This window comes from Cucumis sativus, chromosome 4 (assembly GCF_000004075.3).
Source record: "Cucumis sativus cultivar 9930 chromosome 4, Cucumber_9930_V3, whole genome shotgun sequence".
NCBI lineage: Eukaryota > Viridiplantae > Streptophyta > Magnoliopsida > Cucurbitales > Cucurbitaceae > Cucumis > Cucumis sativus.
Window position 1 is genome coordinate 23,479,596 of NC_026658.2, and position 11,882 is coordinate 23,491,477.

The window sequence follows — 11,882 nt, forward strand, 5'->3', positions numbered from 1 at the left end:
TATAAATTTATACCTTTGTTTAAATCTCAATAGGGTTAAATTTGTTAAAGAATAACAAGTCTAAGATTTTAATGGGTAAAAATAGAAAACATAAGGTTGAAATTGATAGAACTAAAAGTTGTATAAGATTGAAATTGTCACAATTGGTGTTTAAATTATGAAGAAATTGAAAGTCTAAGATTAAAATTGATATCCAGTATATCATATTTTCGGATTTAAATTGACGAAAGTAATAGTTAAAGGTTAAAATGGATACAAAATTGATTTTTTATTTAAAAAAAAAAAAACAAAACTTCTAAGAAAGATTGATTTCTTTTTGGATTTTCGGAGAAACAAAAATAAAATGAAAGTTAGAATTTCGATGCACTTTTGCTTGAACCAAACGAAAAGGACAATTTTTAGCTTTTAATTTTGTCTTTAAATGTCTCTTAATTATTTGACGGTTCAATTTCAAACTAATCTTAATTAAAAAATTGCTTTCGCTGATTTTGATGAACAAATACAATAAATTTCTTTGAGGGGAAAAGTGATTAACCCACTAGTTATGTTATTCTTTATTTTGTTTTCTATATATGACTTCCACAAATAATAACTTAAACTTCTAACCTCCAATATATATCTATTTCAACTAATTAAACTTAGTTTGATTGAGTGTTTATACCCTCTTTTATCTTCTTCCAAAATTTAAAGGAAGAAGGCGTATATTAAAAAATAATATAACAAAACGTCAAAATCTTTACACATATATAACAATTTCAAAAACGAAAAAAACTCATTCATCCACAATAAAAAATATAAAAAATGTCCCGCAGTTAATTTTCATCTAGCGCGCCTAATATATTTTTTGTAAATGATTGTTTAGATTTTACTATTCTTTTCTATATGATCGTTTATAATTTTTTAAAAAAATTATTTGGTAATGATCGTTTAGCTTTGACATAATTAGATTTGATCGTTTAAATATGGTCAGCAAAATCTCAACTATTTTTTTTTGAAGATTAGTTGATAACGATTATTTAGATTTGAAAAACAACCTTTTATATTTTTATTTTTGGTAACATTTGGCAATCCAATATTCAACTTTTATTTTCACATGTTTTATATTTGACATACGATCTTAAACAACAAACAACAAGTTGATGAAAAAAATTGCAAAAGGAGAGAAAAAGATGATGTAAAGAAAAAGAAAATTGGAGAAGAAAAAATATAGAAAGGTAGGACAAACAAAAATATTTTTAACAATTATAAAAAAAGAAAAGAATGATGAAAAGAAAAAAAATTGGAGAAGCAGAGAAAATGACGATGAAAAGAAAAAAATCGTGGTAGAGAAAAGAAGGGCAAACCTGGATTTTTATTTTTTGAAAAAAATGGTGAATTTGATGGATTTTTTCATCTTGTTGCCCAAGCTATAAATTTTGTTGCTGATTTATTATATTTATGAAGTTTTCTAAAAAAAAAAACTTCATACAAAATTTATGTGATTAATTGATTATAGTTTGAATTTTGATTTGAAAAATAAACCCACTAAAGTACATTTACCTCAATATATGTAGCCAAAACAAATATATATTAAGTTTTAGTTCAACAATAATTAATATAACATAGAAGAGTTGAAATTGATATAGATCAAGAAATTTATAATTTGAATCGACGGGTGTGTGTATATATATTTTAGTAAAACACAAAGAGTAATGAAATTGATATGTTAAGGAGGAAAAAAAGGGGTTAAATAAAGGTATTTAAAGAAAGGGAAGGTTGAAGGAAAAGCACTATATATGCAATAATGTAAATTCATCGGTTAGTGTATAATTAAATGAATTAATCCTCCCATGTGCTTTTCAACCTTTAACTTAATACAAACTATATATTATTATTATTATTATTATTATTATTATTATTATTTAGTAACATCCCTTTTCCCAATCCTTCGTTCCTTTTGCCCTTTACTCCCTTTAATTACTTATTTCCTTTATTTCTTCTAACCTAAACTTGAGGGTTTCTTTCTTCTTTCATTTATGAAATATTAGGGTTTTGTTTCTTTTGAACAAAAATTTATATAATAGTATATATTTGAGTCCTAATGATTTTAATTAAACTTATTTTTTTTTGTCAAATGTTAGTTGGGTATCATTGTCATATATTTGTCAACTTGAATATAACATAATCGATTTGTAATAAGTACGAACTCATAGAATATCAACTTAATTCAGTGTAACCAAAGGGTGACTTTCCATCCATAATCTTACTGTTTTATAAGAGATTTGAGTCAAAGTTTGATTAAATAATACTCCTAGTTACTTTGATAATTTGTTTGCCTTTTTCAAATATTCAATCATTTCACTAAGCTTTAATTTGACCACAATTTTCATTCAACTTATAAAAATATTCCTATTTACTCCCAACTCCCCAACTCCCCAACTCCCCAACTTTCTCTTTTTCTTTTCCTTCATTTATTGTTTTGTAAAAGTATAGAAATTCTTTTGTTGTTTATAATGACTTTTAGACCAACACCACGTACTCCAAAAAGTTTCTAAAAGTATTGGAAAACAATATTATATATATGTGTATTAGTTGAATTTGTGTTAAAAGTATTGTTAAATGGAAACCCTAACAATCTCTTTTAAGAAAAATTAAAAACTAGTGGTGAATCAAAGCAGATTTAAAAGCCTCCCAAATGTAAATATTACTAAGGATGAAATGATATATTTATATTTATTGAACTTTAGAATAAAAAATATTCTCAGCTGACAAATTAAAACATTTATTCTGAAAATTTTTGAAAGAAAAAAATAAATTGAATATGGACCTTCAATATGGTTATAAGTCAATTGTTCTGCTCATTATTATAACGAAGGGATGCAAATAATTTCAATATGGAACAGTTATTCAAAGCCTAACTTTGCTTGCTTTTGTAGTAATAGACATGCATTATCCCTTGTAAAGTCGAAATTTCAATCTCTCGTTTCCTACGGTTGTTGGACACTAAAGAAACATGATCCTACAAGTTGTAGGCTATTTCTATATCATAATACGTATACCAAACTTTTTTAAAGATAAAAAAAGTCCACGCTCTTTTTTCACATTTTCAAAACTCATCTCCACATATTTCGTTAGAATAGTTATTCATAAACGAAAACGTACACATCGACATGTAGTGATTCAAAAGTTAACCTAAAAAAACATATTCACAACCCAACAAATTTATGATAAACTAGAACACACTATGAATACATGTATATGTATTATAGGTGGAGTTTTTGTTTTGGGTTTCTAGGGTTTTAGATTCCAATAATGGAAGATCACATGTATTTGCACAAGCTTTGCTATGGGTAATGATAGGACACAAGGGAAAAACACATTGCATGTGGGTTATTACATGAATTTAGAAACCAAGGACCCTCTTTTGAAAAAAGCATTTTTGGCATATGTTATCAATTTATCAACACCACACCTAACTTTGCTCAAAACCCCTTCAATTTCTTCATAATGATAGAGAGACAAATTGTTTGAGAGGTTGTTTTTGGGAGTTAGAGTTTAATTAATAACATGTGTTTTTGTTTTGTTTTTTAACATACAAAAAACTAATTATGAGAAAATATGTGTGTGAATAATTGGGAGTACCTATTTAGGAGTTGAGTTTTTAATGGAAAAACTATGGAAAAGTTTAATTTATTGAGATATATCTCTTTTTTAGAATTTTTTTTGTTGGATATTTTTGGTTCTTACAATCATTCAATTTCTATCAAAAGAGTTTGGTGAAGAATTTAAATACACTAACTGACTTTTAGTAATTAACTCATTTATATTTTTAAAAAAATTTACACTTGAAAATACAACTAAACTCCTAAATTATAAGGTGAATAGCTCTACGTAGAAATTATCGTCGAAAAGTACTTTATCAAACTATGTTTCAAACAATTCTATCTATAGTTATCAAGTTCTCTCGCAAAGGTCCAATTGTCAAGAATAATTGAGAATAAAAATCTTGTAACAAAATGCCAAGCGAGTAATAATCTTTTGTACAAATTCACTAATTTGTTCTCTTTCTCCACGAAATTATATTACAAGAATTACCTAATATTCACACTAATATATAACATTTGTATCTCTACGTGTTAAAACATCGATTACTCCAAATTTTAAGTTTAAATCTCTTGTAAAGTTATTTTGTCGATCTCTAATTATTATTGATATGTGGCTTTTAGACAAATGATAAAGGATTATTACTAAAACGAACAGGTCAATTATTATAAAATTTTAGTTTTATCCCCTCATTTTGAACATTTGAAGTACTAATATATATCGAATCAACTTAAAATAATGATGAGTTTGAGTGGTTTGAAACTATTTTAATCACGAAAGTGAACCATAGATTTACATAGGGAGAGAATCTAGTGAAATTAAATTTATATACTTTTTTGACCGTCAAAAAGGAAAAACTTTTTGGGTGAGATATATATTATGTGTGACATGGCATGTGGGTGACATTAGCTCTAGCTCAAACCCTCAAATAATTCTTTTAAGGATCATTTCAATGCTGACTCTTTCAATCATGAGGGTCAGAAAAAGAAAAAAAAGAAAAGAAAGAGAACACAGAAGAAAGAGATGATGTTACATTACACTACATTACACACACACACACATATATATTAATATCACAGATTGGTGATTTTTTAACCTAGAAAAAGGTATGAACTTTGAATGAAAATGATTCAATTGGAGAGGAAAATGAAAGAAGAAGAATATTTATAATAAGATGATGATGATGATAATAATAATGCACTGTCAAAATTGTTTGGAAGCTTAGAAATATTTTGTCATGAAGTAGTTGAAAGGGAAGAGAAGGGAAGTGGCACGTGATTAGCATGTGACCCTCCCCATTATTATGGATTTTTATATATGAAATATTTTGTCAGTGTTAAATCCTTTTCTATATAGCTAAGTTTATGGGCAAACCCTTCAATTTTTTTTTCATTCATCATCATCATCATCATCATCCTTATCTCAATATAATATAATCTATAGTTTTTATTTTTGTACTCTTTATATATGAATATAAGTTTTTATTATATATATGGTATTTATTTGCGATATATATATATAGAAGTGATGATAGCCAAAATTCCCAAAGTTGACTGGCAGATGGATAAGACATATACTTCCATTATTCTGTTTTGGAGTTTTTCTTCATTTTCTTGCCAAATTCCATCCTCTATTATATCCTCTTTGGGTGTTACAAAAATCTACAACTTTGTTGGAGTTTGAGAATTGATTTATCCAAAAATTTCTTTTCCCATTTCTTCAAAAATATATACAAATTTAGGGTTAAGTTATAAGTTTTGGTTACATATTATAATCAAATTTATCCATATTCTTAAACTTTAATCTTTAATTTTGAGTTGAATATTTAATTATTTAAATTGAATTGAAGCAAATTGGTTTAGGAGGTTGGACGTGTGATATATAATTGAAGGAAATAACATTATTGAAGCTTAAACTCAAAATATTCTAAGATGAAAACAACCGTAACCAAAGTAGTCTTGAATGAAGGTGTTAATTTTTATTTTACTTGTTTCCTTCAAATAACATAAAGTCTTAATTTTTCTCTCCTTTTACCCTTAGTCTAAAATTCAATATTCCCTCCTTATTAGTACTAAATTTGAGTACATCACCTTACACTTTTCTTCTATGACACAAGTTAAGGAATTAATTCTAAAAGAAGAATATGCATGTATTTTATCTTTCCACGAGGAACAATTATTTTATCTCTTCTATGGTTTGAATTTATATGTTATCTAACTATTTCGTTCCCATGTATTTTTTGTGAGCCAACTGTGTACAAACTAATTATATTAACGTCGTTATAAGACTCTTGTTTTATCAGAGGTTGGCACGATAATATTAAAAAGATTGTGAGATTAACTAGCTTACATGGTCCATGTTACCGGCGGATTTAGTATAGGTCTAGGGGGGCCGAGCCCCCACAACTTTATTGTTTTTATATAATATGTATAAACAAAATCAATTAATACTCAATATTTGTAGATAGTTTAATGGTAATTATGCTTGTTAGCCCCATTCCAACCAAAGTTAAAGTCTTACTTACGTAGTTTTTTTTCTTCAGATTTTTAATTTTTTTCCTAAGTTACAACTCGAAGCCCCCTGTCAATAAATTCTCTGGATCCGCCACTGATCTATGTTGTTTCCTTTTGATTGATGTGTCCGTTACACGAATGAAATAGTATGTGTCATAGTGTTGTATGATGATTGGATTGGTTTTTTTGTTTTTAATTCTTCTTTTAGGTTTGAAGAAGTGGTGAGAATCGGTTGCAGCTAATAAATTGGTTTTTGAAAAGAGAAAAAAGAAAGAAAAAACTCAGAAAAGTAGAAAAAAGAAATAATAATTGAAAATGGGTAGAAAAATGATTGGTGATATAGGGAAGCTCCGCAAAGCAATTGCATGTGAGTGACATGAAAGATGCTGCAGCTTAAGAATGTTTTCCATGTTAGGATTCCCATATTATTATTGTAACACTACAGATTTACCTCCAAACTATATTCACTACTACTGCTATTATTATTATTATTATTATTATTAAAAACGCACCATATTACATGTTTCATCCAACATAGTTTAAATCGCTACCATAATATTGTATCGAACTCATTGATCTTTAAGATGATAATTTCATTCGATACATTCTTATATGAAGATGGTTAAAATTATTTTCTTTTAGTCGAGTTGATGTGAGTGTGTAGAGACAGAAAGGAGTAAATAGGTTTTGTGAAATGAAATATAAAAAAAAGAGATATATATGTTGATATGATAATGGGTTGGGAGAGGACATTTCGTAGTCTGCTCAACGAAAGTGGGTACCTTGGATTCCTTTTTCGTAGAGAGAGAGAGATGGGATTAATTCTCACATCTAAGAGAAATTGTTGTATTCAACGAGCTAAATTGATATATAAAAAAAAGAAAAACTAAGTTTAATAGAAAACAATACTAACGTAATTTGAAATCCATCTTTTTCTCATATAATCTATTTTTCAGTTTTATAACAATGTTTGTGTTTTTTTGTGTACCACCTACTACCTTCCTTCGTTTTTCCCTATCTTAGACAAATAAAATAAATAAGAAAGGCATTTTTATGGGTCAGAATTGAGATCTATTGATTACATTCAACCTCTAATTACAGTAATTTTTTTAATATCTAAAAGAAATGTCAGAAAATCAGTGATGGAAAATAGTTAAAAACTCATATAAAAAAATAAAATTTACAAACCCCCACAATCTCTCTCTAATTATTGTAATTATTGAGAAAACTGAGGTGCAAAGGCACGTGATGCCCACTTGGTGAGAGAAGCTATGCTATTCGTGACTTTTCTTTTCCTTCTTTCTTCTTTCTTCTTTTTTAAATCATAATAACACTAATTTACACTTTTTTTTTTCTTTTCAGTTTCAAAATCCAATAATACGTTTTTTTTTTATAAAAAAAATACTTTTGTTCTCTCCAATTCATAGTTTTTAAATTTATAAAAATGTTAGTTTTTATTAGGAATAATCTCCTTTAGTAAACATTTATTTTCTTAAATATCTTGTTGTTCTATGTTTTGACTTTTTAAAACAATAAGTTTACAAACATTATTTATTTTTGAAAAAGCAAGCGAACTTTTTTTTAAAAATTTCAAAATTTTATTTTTGCTTTTGATAAGAACTAAAACGTTTTTTTTAATAGAAAAACAAAAATCAGTGGGAGTTTGAACTTTTATTTTTGATTCAAAACAAAGCTCTTTTTTATATGTATTTTTTCTGTTCTTTAGTTTCTTTTTTTTATTAAGGTTTCGAAAAAAAGTCCAAATTTTAAAACTAATGAAAAAAAGAAAATATACATCTAATTAACTAAAATCCAAAAAATTTCAAAAGCAAATACAAAATTGAAAAAAAAAGTAAATTAAAAATTAAACTAATTTGGTTATTAATAATATTAATTTAGAAAAGGAATTTAGTGTAATATTGGGAATGGAACCACCGACCAATGTATTGAAATGCTGAAAGGACAAATCTTATTTACTTATTTTGTTATATATATATATATATTAAAGTTAAAAACTTTGGTTTAATTTAATGTATATTTATTTATGTTAATTAATGCATTATTATGTGGGTTTCTTTTTTCTTTCACAAAAATCTTTGACCATTTTCACATTTTGGTTTGGTTTCTCCTTCTTCCCTTTTTTCTTTCATTAACTTTATTCACCCTTTTCATTTTACTTACTTATTATTTCATCCTAATTATTATCTATAAATAACCATCTACCATTCTATTATATACATGATTATGATTATTATTAATCCATCTCTAAAAACCTTTCAACTTTTACATTTATATACTATATATTCTTATTGGTTTCGTAAACGTATGTTTCACAATCTCTCGTTTCTTTCTAGTAATATTATGTCAATTTTTTAATAATTTTTTTCTTTTATATTGGTAGGTGTTTGGACTAATTTGTACGCACTTTTACTCATCTTATGAGACAATGTGTAGATATTTGGGTGTCAAAAGAACTTACACGATGTTCAATCCTAGTTAAGACGACCACTAAATTTTTAATCATTTAAAAATATATTACGATGGTTTGTTGTAAATAAATAGTGGGAAATACAATTTTGAAAAATTATGTGGAAAGTAATTTACGCTTTTGTTGGTTGTTGATTTAGCAACTTTCAAGGTCAAAATAAATCAACTCACATGTACCATATGAAAGGCTCCATGTTAATTGTGAACCTATGCTATCCAATTTTAATTCGAGATGTTGGAGTCGATTTGAGTTTTGGGCCAAAACAAAGTACGTTAAAACTTTAGGTACAATTCCAAGACTATAATAATCATATTTTGCTATATTAAATACTATTGCGTCATCATCTGTAGATACTACCGAAATGATCTTTATTATGTTGAGTCCTTGCCTCTTGTTACCTTTGAGAAAAAAAAGCAAGAGCAAGTAAGGAGGTAAGAAAATAACGAATGTAAAGCTAAAATAACCCATCAAATCATTGAAAGACATGTCTCCAAATCTATATGAATAGATGTTAATGGAAAAAAATGAATGACCGTGAATTAATTATATTTAATTATCAATAGACACACAAAGAAGACGAGAAGTTTTGCAAATTAGAACTTAGAAGAAATTCATGTATTATTATGATGAAAATTATATACACAATAAAAGGATGGGACTAAAAGAGATATAATTTTAATTGAATTTAATTTGACTCAATTGTCAACAACAACAATATATAATAAAGAAGATATTCCCTTTCTTGCAAAAGACACCTTGCAAAGCACTAAGTTAATACAAATCCCCAAGTTGAAAAAGAAGAGAAAAAGAAAACATAACTTGGCTTCATAGCCAAGAAACCTTAGCTTCCATAAATAACAATCAAATGATTATATAGTCCACAAAAATAATCTCAATTCTTATCCAATTATATTGACATAATTAAATTATCCATAAGTAGATAAATTGATCACATATAACACCATTGCTATTTATAATCAAGGATAATGGTGAGGAGATTAGATGATAAATAATTAATATCCTTGATCTTAATCAAGATTTTTGTTACCATAATATAATTATAAGACCGATGTTTGATACTAAAAAAAGAAAGTTTTAATTAATATAATTTCCAAAGTGGACATTGCTTGTAAGGTAGTCATGATGCCTTATTTGTAGCTAACATTGATATGATTGAACCTCAAAGGGAGCTGTTTTCAATCATCAATTAAAATCATAAAATATGTACATCATTAATCATATATACCAAAACAAATGAAGAGAAGAAAAATTTATGCCATTACTTTATTAATTAGGAGCATATATTGTTACACAAAGTTTGCACCAATTCTTTTTGTTTTTATTATACTATTCAATATCAATAGGCATATCTCATGTGATTTCTTTGGTTGGCATTACAATTTTACATCAATAATGCCATAATATCCAAGTTCTTTAGATTAATTATCTCTTGGGTTTTCTTTTTCCTTTCATTTTTTTTAATGATTTTATGGAAAAGAATGAAATAGAAATCAAACCAAATGGCAATGGAAGAATATTTGTCACATTTATTTTACGCCCTTGCATCGTCTACCAACGATAGTTTTTAATGACAATGAATATTTATTGATAGTGATAAACGGTAGCCTTTCATAAAATGTTAACATAAACTATAAAATGTTAAAAGAAAAATATACATTTGATTGCCCAAAAAATATTTGTAATTAGAGAAAGTAGGGAACAAAAAAATTAAAAACTTGTAGAGAATGAGTTAAAAGTAGCCTTTTTCTTGAAGGGAAAAAAGGATTGAAAATGAAGTTTTATGTTGTAGATTAGATATTGGTAGGTAGGGTGTTCCTAACTCTTTTTACCCAATTTTAAATGGCTCCAATTCACTTCCTTTTGAACGTTTATTGCTTTTTATTTTTCCTTAAATGCCAATACCAAATACTTGGGCCATTAAACACACATAATCAATCTTAGCAAAAAAAAAAAAAAAAAAAAAAAAATCCCAAATTGACATATTAGTTTTCTTGTTAATGGACTTCTGACGTTGTATATGGAAGAAAATAGTTCATCTATTTATTTTTTAGATGTTTAACAATTTTAAAAATTGAATGTGTTCCAGAAAAATACTAATTACTAACCCTACTTAGATCTTACAATATGATGTAATTGGGATTTAGGAATAACTTGATTTAATCCTAGATTAATTACATTTTTTCTATTTTAGAAATGAGTTTCTTTTTGGGTATCTTTTAGGATTCTCTCTTGCATTTAATTCGTCTTAAATAGAGAATCCCATGTAATAATAAATACTTGAGTGAATTTTTGGATAGAATTCTCATTTGATCTCTTCAGGCTAGATGGATGTAGAATCAGACTAGCCGCATGGACCAATGTTGACTATCGCAGTGGAAGAAGAACGTGGGACTCTTAACGACATTGATCGCTAGAGAGAGTTTCGTGAGTTAAGAAAACGTTTGAAGTTCCGATAAAGAAAGAAGAAAGCAATTTTGAAGGATATTGGACTAACACTACTGCTGGTTTATGATCGATTCAGCTTTGTGTTTTTTCAAGGAAGAGGATAGATATGTTGATTTCCAGATTCTTTGACACCAATTTTCAACATCTTTAATTTGATTTGGGAGCTTTGGCATATTCAACCCTTTCATTAATTCCCTTTTCCCTATTCCCTATTTTAGACTAATTAATTTCTTTCCTTTCACTTACCATTTTTAGGATTCTTTTCCTGTATTTAATTTTCATAAATAATAAAGACTTAGATTGGATTTGGGAAGACAATTCTCCTTTCTTCTCTTTAGGCTGCATTTAAGATTTAACAGTTAAATAAAGTTCTACCTAAATTAGAATCATTCACAATATTTTGGAGATTTAATTGAGACTATACTATAAACACTAACAACTTGTTTACATGTGTTATTTGCACACATCTTGTTCTATGAATATGAATATTAAATATCTAAAATTTAAATGTCTAGAATAATTTATATATGTGATTGAATGTGGAGTAAAACTAATGTTTAGAAGTTAAATATCAATGTAACCAATTCCATAATTGTATCAATTTAAAATCTCTATTACAGATATTGATTTGTTCTTCAATGTTTAGTGTTAAGATGGGCTGTGCAAGCACTTTCTTTTCGGTACAATAAAACACGAATCTGAACTTCCATCGTATTTAAGACTTATCTAAGTTAGTTGCTATAGGTAAAGTGTAGTATTTATGTTTCCTTTTCTTATACGATCTTTAAAATTTGCCTGTTTTTTTATTTTTCTTTTCTTTTTTTTTGTAAAAA